Here is an 8,319-nt window from a genome sequence, read left to right on the forward strand (position 1 = left end):
GAGGGTGGCTGTGTTCCCCCTGCTGCACACAGTGAGCACTGAGCAATGTGAATAATTTGGGGGGTTCTGTTGACCTTTTTTTTTTTTTTTTTTTTTAAAGAGGAGAGTGCCCTGGAGCGAGCATCCTCTCAGAGTATTTTCAGAGGGGACATAATCATCTGTAGTTTTCCCATTGTTCCACAAGCTGTCTTCAAGTCACCTCAGAGTATATGGTTGGCTTAGACTCGTGAGTTCATTCAGAGCTTACACTGGATGTTGTGTGGCTTCCCAGATGCCATATGAAAACTTAGGCAGGCAGAGAAGGAAATTGGGAATGCAGTGTTTTCATTCATGGCTGAAGGAGAGCTTGCACTGGGCTGTAAGAAAAGTTTTATCATGGTCAGATTTAATCCAAACCATTCTGTGTAGTTGCAATAATAAATTTTCTAGTTTCCAGGTAATATACTTTAACTACAGCATGATACCAGTGATAGATTTCTCTTTTTATATACTCTAAGGCCCTTTATAGCTTTTCCAGTTCAGGCTAGATTTAAGATGTTGACAAGTGTCTTCAGAGACAATGAGGATTTTCGATTTCATCCCTCAATGCCGCTGCTGAATAAGGCATTGCTACTTCAGTAAGGATTTCAGCAGAAGCATGCAGGGAATTTTGTTTTTCTTACGTTGACTGTTGCAGAACACTCGCTTTTTGTTTTGCAGACTAACAAGGGGGATGAACTCTCGAACCGCATCCAGAATACGCTGGGCAACTATGATGAAATGAAAGACTTGTTAACTGACCGATCAAACCAGAGCCACCTTGTTGGAGTTCCAAAACCTGGCATTCCTCAGACGGCTCTCCCCAAGCCCGATGAACATCTTATCACAGACTCAAGACCACCTCCTCCCCCTCCCATTTCCAGCACTACTTCTTCCACACCAGCAGCCCTTCCTGCCCAGCAGAGCAAAAGCACCATGATGGGTTGGCAGAAGGCTGGGCACAATGGCACTTCAGATGGCCAGCAGAGAGGGAGCAAGCACGGGCACCGCTCGCTGGAGTCACACAAGGGTGACTTCAAACTGGTGAACCAAAAATCCAGTCTGGAGAAACTGAAACGCTATGCATCGAGTCCCACCTCCTCCTCATCCTCCTCCAACACTGCCCAGCAAAGCTCACTGAGGGCCACGCTAGGAGAAAACGTCAACAGAGTACAACAGCCGACAAAGCTCAATTGTAGCTCGGAAGGAGGAGCTCAAGCGCAAGAGAGGCCAGCAAAGCATGGTGGCGGGCACTGTGTCCAAAACTTCCCACCCTCTCTCGCTTCGAAGCCCTGTCTGGTTCAACAGAAACCCACAGCTTATGTAAGGCCAATGGACGGTCAAGACCAGGCTCCTGATGAGTCTCCAAAGCTGAAGTTACCAGCAGAGACGACCAAGTCGTATAGGGGAGTGCCTTCTAACAAGCCTGATTCAGCCAGGACCAGGTCAAAGATAGCCAAGTTCACCATTCCTAAGCAAGAAGAGGTAAGTGGTTTTTATGTTTTTTATTACCTCCCCCCTTGGATGGATAATGGTGGCTTAGAACTGCAAATTGCATCTGTCTGTTTACACATTTTTAACGTATTAGTTTGCACATTTATTTTTTTTTTTATACTATATTGCAAATATCAGCCTTGTGGTAATGCAAAGATATCTCAACAGTGAAATGCTCACTATCTTCAGGACTACAGCATCTCCTACAATGGCACTAATACTGTACATTATTTCACTGACTTTTTTTCCTTACTGCCCGCATATAAACTCTGGATGTTTTTAATTCAGATTTTTTTTTTGCTAGGCTTGGGTATTCTGCTAACTGTTCATATTTTATTGACTTTTTTCACTTTGGCAGTGATTAAATGAAGTGCTTGTGAACAGAAGTAGTTCTACCCATCCTTAATGATGTCAAAGTAGTTTCACAATCTAAATAAATTACTTAAACACTGTGCGATCTGTGAAATAGATGAGAATATAGCAATGAGACTCTTCTTTTAGTTGTTTCAAACCAGTTTCTAAGAAGGTTGAGGTTTTCTTCCTAAAGAATCAGCATCTGTAGAAACCCAGCTATGCTACAAGTATGGGAATGTCTGAAAAAGCTTCTAGACGGCATTTCTGTTATCAGCAGTAGATACGAAAGATTTCTGCTTGGACTTATTTTATGTTCATTTATTTCACATTCCATTTACGACAGTAGGACACCTTGCTTTATCACTTACACAGTCTGTGATTTTCTGTTTGAGCTTTTTGCATGGGGAGGAAATGATTGATTTTGTAAGAATGGTTGTTTTTTTTTTCTTGGGTGTATTCAGAGGCCTGTATGCCAGTATGAAGATGGTCACGTCATCCTCTTATGCAAATTGGTAGAGCTCCCATGACTTAAACAATTTATAGTATTTATAGGACTAAACAACTTTATTTGGCTGAATCACTGGGACTTTCTCAGAGTAGAGACAGTGGTTGTTTACTCTTATTTGATGGCTGAAGTGTATCTTGAGATGTTTTTCATCTTAACATTTTTGTTTCTGGCATTGTTAAAGGAGAGGAAAAGAAATCTAATTTTGGTGGAGTTTTCTGGGCTTTTAATGGCTGTTTTTCAGAAATGGAGTTGACTATTGTATTCCCCCGTTGGTTCGGTTTGGGAAAGAAATCTCTCTGGAAGCAATTACTTCTCTTAGCTCTTTTAGGCATTATACCCATGTGGTTTTTCTCTAAGTTAAAAGTTCCATCTGTTCCAAACAACACAGAGGTGACATGTTGTTCCTGAAAAGGAGTTGTTTCGGGCTCTTAAGCCAGATTTGATAAGCAAATTTAGCATTCATGAACTGCTGTAATTGTGTGCATAGATCAGGTAATGGCAGATACTAATATCCATTTAGCTATTATTACCTCTTTTAGACTTGTGCTTCTATCTGCAAGCGGGAAGCATTGTTAGTATTAAAGATGCCTGTGGCAATTGTCTGGATCTTTCATATTTCCCCTCTTTACATGTATGCAGTCCTCTAAGGTCTAGTTTGGAAAAGAGTTTTGATAGGCAATCATTTGTTTGTCTGAAATTCAGGTTTTACCATTTGCATCCCAAATTCACCTACCTCAGGAAAGAAAGCTTTCATTTGTTGTGTGTAGTCCATACCGAAGCATAAGGGTGAATTTATACTGCAGTTTCTAGACTTGTAGAAGTATTTGAGATTCCTTTAAACTAGCCTGCTTAAATACTGATGGCAATGAGGCTACGGTAGGAGGAAGTGGACTACAGGGTAGCTACTGAAGTGTTCAGAACCTTCTCACAGATTTTGTGGGATGCAGTATTTCTGAAACAGTATTTGACAGCATAATATAAACATCTAGCTGAAGTTGAAGGAAGTGGACAAAAAACATGTCCAGTAGGTTAAAACAGAGCTAAGCAATTATAAAAATGATGGACATATTACTCAGAAGAAAATTGTAGTTGCTATAGATGTTGTTGGAGTTTGAAACTTCAGCTAATGAAAGGCAGTGTTTAGATGTCATGTTGGAGGGCTGAGAGTCCTGGTGATAAAAGTGCTCAGCTTTTTTCCTTTATCCTGACATTTTCTTTGTTCTAAAATTTTCCATCCCAAGTGGCACAAGATAAAATTGGTAACCCGCTGGTATTGCTACAGGGAGAAGTATTGACCAAGACTGGAAGTTTTTTTCAGTCAGTGTTGCCTAATCAACCCTCCCTTTGATTTTTGATCATCCTTCTTTTTATTTCAAAATGTTTTTCCATTGTTGTTATTTGTATCATACATCTCCTGCTATTTTGTAAGAATTTCCATGCGTTTTTTAATTTCTGCTTTCAAACTTGTAAAACTTCTCCTTTGCATCAAATGTTCATTGTCCCCTGTTAGGGACAGAAGTTTTAAGCTGCTCTCAGCACAAAAGCTGTCATGGTCCTGTGAGCATTTGCAGGCAAAATGAGAGCTCTCTTGTTCGGGGTAGGGCTAAAGGTGATGTCCAGGAAAGACCTTGTATTCCTAGTGGCCATGGGATGGCCAGAAGAGTAGAGATGCCATATAGGAAGATCATGAGGGAAAGCAGGCTGACATGTAGGTTAGAACAGTATATGGGAAGCTATATGGAAACAGAAATGAGAGTGGCAGAAAGCTGCCTAAGAGCAACCATGAAAATCTGGGAAGCAGGAGAGGGGCAGAGAGCTTGGGGATGGGGTATCTGGAGTGCAGGTGGTGGAGTGAAGCTTGATGTCTGCTGAAATAAAAAGTGTGTGGCTGAGATGGGCTAGGTAAGGCAGTTAGTGTGCTCTGGGGGCTTAACACAAGTAACACCATGAGGCTCATGGTCAGTTCATTGTCCACCAGGATCCTCAGGTCCTTCTCTGCAGAGCTCCTATCCAGCAAGTCAGCCCCCAGCCTGTACTTGTGCTGGGATTATTCCTCCCCATGTTCAGGATTTTACGTTTTCCTTTGCTGAACTTTTTGAGGTTCCTGTCAGCCCAATTCTCCAGCCTGTGAAGGTCCCTCTGGATGGCAGCACAACCCTCTAGTGTATCACTCACTCCTCCCAGTTTTGTATCATCTCCAAACTTGCTGAGAGCGCACTCTGCCCCATCATTCAGGTCATTAATGAAGATGTTAAACAGTATTTGCCCCAGTATTGAGTATGGGGGTACACCACTAGTGACGGGCCTCCAACAGGACTTTGTGCCACTGATCACTGTCCTCTGGACCACTTTTATACCCTTTGCTTTCTGTCTGCAGGCCTAATTTTGCAATTACACTTTTTTGTTTTCCTACTTTCAGCTCTTAAAATGTGTTCATAGTGATACCATCATCCAAAACCTATACTTTTCAACTTGGCTTAGACAAGTTCTGCAGCTGCTTAACTGAACTGAAAACTGAACTGCAGGAGGCTGTGAAGAAAAAGAGATGCAAGTAGGGGAAGCAAGATGTGAGTGCAGAGTGTAGATGCGAGATAAAAGGCAAGACTCAAAGGAGGAAAAATTGTGGGGCAGGAGGCAAAGCAGAAGCTGCCTAGCCTGAGAAAGTAGAGAAGTGAGTGGTAAGAAATGACCATTTCCCCAACTTCTGCAGAATGGATTTTGTTTTAAGAGCACATAAAGTGATGAGCACTTCTGTGTGATGTTTCAGTTTTATTATGAACATCATATTGAGTATAGGCAGCTTCAAGGTCCACAGAGAAAACCAGGAAACAAGAATATATTGTTATAAATCTGATTTGCCAGTCCGCTAACTCATGCATTCAAGTGAAGTCCTCTGCTTTCATGCACTTTCATTTAGCCCATAGTACTTTCCAGAGTCTTATCAGTATATCTAATATCTATGCACTTTCGTTTGTGTTTACCAATTTGAAGGAACCATCAGTGGAAAAATAAACACATAATGAAACAAAGTTAAGCCTCTCTGTAAGAACTGAAGAATAAGAAGCCATGTCATGCAGTGTGCGTGTCTTCAGACCTCTTCTGTACATCCCTTGAGGTTTTCAGAGAAACAGGGCACAGAGTTGGCTGCAGTACAATTATTATTCACTGGAAATAAAATCACTTGAATACAAATTATAGACCATTACTTTTCAATACATGAAAAAGGTTGATTTTTAATGTAGTTCAATACCTCATTTAATATTTTTAATCAGTTTTGGAAAGCCTTCAATATCTTGACACAGACTGAAGCTTACATTTTTTTTTTTAATTGTTTTAATGAGAATAACTTGGATAGACCTGTGTGTAGAAAGGTAGCAGTTATTCATTTGGGAATTTAATCTTTAGGAGCCAGGTTCATCAGTGTTAATTAGCATCCATACCCAACCTCCCAGTCCTTCCAAAATTATCATACTGCTCTGTAGAAATGATAGCTCGTCATCTCAAGTACTGCTATTTCACATTTTGAACTACTTAGAAATTATATTCCTGCAGGTAAAAAACTATTGTACTGGAAGGGAAGAGCGATGTGATACCAGGGTGTAGAGGAAAAGAGGCAGGAATACCAAGTGCCTCTGTTTTCTAAAATATGAATAAGACAATAAGAAAAACCTAAGATGGCAAATCATATTCTTTATATCTGAGTTCTGGTTTTTAATTTCATCTTATAGGCTGCATGCTGCTTTTTTTATTACATTGAAGAAGCCTTATCTGTTTTCCTTTGCTTACTTCTCTTAAGGGTTATAGAGCAAGGAAATTGAGGCTGTAGTCAAGACTGACTAGCAGTCTAATGGTAAAAAGGATAGATTTGGTTCTGTTAAATTTGGTAACACGTTTATGTGAAATGTAGATAAGGTCATCATGAGGACACATTCTTATTCCACTTCACAGAGTACTTACACAACTTCTTCTGCAGCAGAAGTAATGCACAATAGATTAGATGTTGAAATTTTTTTTTCCAGTTTTGCCCTGGCCTTAGTCAAATTCTTGTTTGCCTGGATAAGATACTCTCTGCAGCCATTCTCATTTGGGTGGCTATATATAGCTGTCAGCATCTGGCACATGCGCCAGCAAGTGTTCTTTAAATCTGCAATTTTTTTTTTTTTTTGCCTGTTGGTTCCATCCCCATATATTAATGTAAAGCAAAAAAACCCCACAACTCTTTCCTCCCTTTCTTCCCTTCCTCTGAAAAAAACCTCCCAAATAGGGTCTTAATGTCAGTAATTTGTTCAAATCCAGGTTTTCAGGAGAGATTTGGTGCATAGCACATACATAGTTTTAGTTCCATTCCAGTTTGAAATTGAAGGTGGAAGCTTGTGTGTGAAAGAACAAGTGCAGCTACATCTCATTCAACAATAGAGGTTCCAGTGTAGGCTGAATTAGGAAGCTTATCATGATCCGTCCTGCTTCCCCTGGAAGTACCGCATATCTGGATCTACAGGAGAGTAGAGGGGAGACAGTGTATCATGAAAAAGGAAAAGGTTTTAGAGGAGATCTGCATAAGTGCTTTTCCCCAGAGGCACAATGCCACCTTCACCCTGCTCTGATGGAGCCTTTTGAACTGTTGCAGGACTAGGAGTTGAATCCAGGTTTTTCTTCTCTCCTTCCCAGGGTGTTCAGTTCTGTCCCAGAAAAGTAGACATGAAAACAGAAGAGCAGTTGAAGATGCTTTTAGATAAAAAGGGAGGAAGAGGATGAACTGATTAGCAAAAAGGTCCAGAGTTCTTCCAGCACTGTTCTAGGATGCCCCCAAAGAGGCTGGAGACAGAAGCACAGAATTAAGTGTGCTAACACTCTACCATTTATCAACTTTATTGAAGAATTGCAGTGCTTGAGAAGCCAGTTAGCAATCACAGCACTCAAGTACTGTAAATACTGTAAGTATGAGCCAGTTGTAGATATTTTCTTTCCCAGATGTTCATGGGAACGGGTTAGCAAGCTGCATTTACAAGAAGACACAGCTCAATTCATCCCTGAAATGGTACTGCTGACCTTCCCTACAAATAAAGCATGTTTTCCCACGTTAAACAGGAAGAACTGGACAACAAGAGCAGTGTGGTGCAAAGATCCCTGCTAATCATAGGTTATTCAGGACCTTCGAGTGTGTCCGTGGGAGGGCTACACATAACTGCCTGTTTTTTATGTAGGAGAGTTCAACAGACTAGGACTGCAAAGAAAGAGTAAAGACTGGTGTTTGAAACGCTCTGAACAAACACAGCGGAGACCACAATGTGCAAAGATGGATTTTCGGTGTAGTTTTCAAATTGTGACTCAAGCGTCTGCTTTTCTTGCATTCTGCAGTTGCTGAGGCACACAGGGACTGTGTGTGTGGGCAGTTTCACTGAACACAGTGGGCCTCACCCCTCCGGTTATTCTTCTGTGGCAGCTCTTATAGAAGGAAAATTCTGTTTAGACACCTTTACTTGACTTTTAGAACTCCTCAGTTTTCTTGTTTCTACCCTCAGTAAAACAAGTTTCTTTTCCCTCTTGATTTAAGTATAAAAATCTTTTTCTGGGAAAGAGCTAGCTAAACTTATCCACAGGTTTTTGAAAATAAAGAATTTATTTACATAGAGCCCAAAGTTTTCTATATGCGTTGATTACTGTATGGTATGTGCCATGTGTTTGTTGCTATGGTGAATCACTTGTTGTTCCTTGTTGTTTTTCACTGGTAGGATGACTATCATCGGAGAAGAATCTCTTGAAACTGGACGTAAACTTATGATTGTTAAGGAAATTCCTTAATGTATGCACCTGCCTTTTCACAAGTTTTCCCCAAGGTTGTTTTTTTCCAATTATTGAAAAAAAATATTTTGAGCAATTCGTTGGGGTGTCTCATAAGTCAAATCCTCCCTTTGATAACCCTAGTCTTTCCATCTTTTCAAAAG

At 40.6% G+C, this 8,319-nt stretch overlaps 1 pseudogene across 1 annotated transcript; it reads left to right on the forward strand.

The window, feature by feature from the left end:
* Positions 1-699: 699 nt before the first annotated feature.
* Positions 700-1,503, forward strand: LOC104470553 (annotated as a pseudogene). Its single transcript, XR_727636.1, has one exon. The product of XR_727636.1 is annotated as an AF4/FMR2 family member 3 pseudogene (transcript).
* The last annotated feature ends 6,816 nt before the right edge of the window (positions 1,504-8,319 follow it).

Source organism: Pterocles gutturalis, unplaced genomic scaffold (genome assembly GCF_000699245.1).
Source record: "Pterocles gutturalis isolate BGI_N339 unplaced genomic scaffold, ASM69924v1 scaffold9675, whole genome shotgun sequence".
NCBI classification, from domain to species: Eukaryota; Metazoa; Chordata; class Aves; order Pterocliformes; family Pteroclidae; genus Pterocles; species Pterocles gutturalis.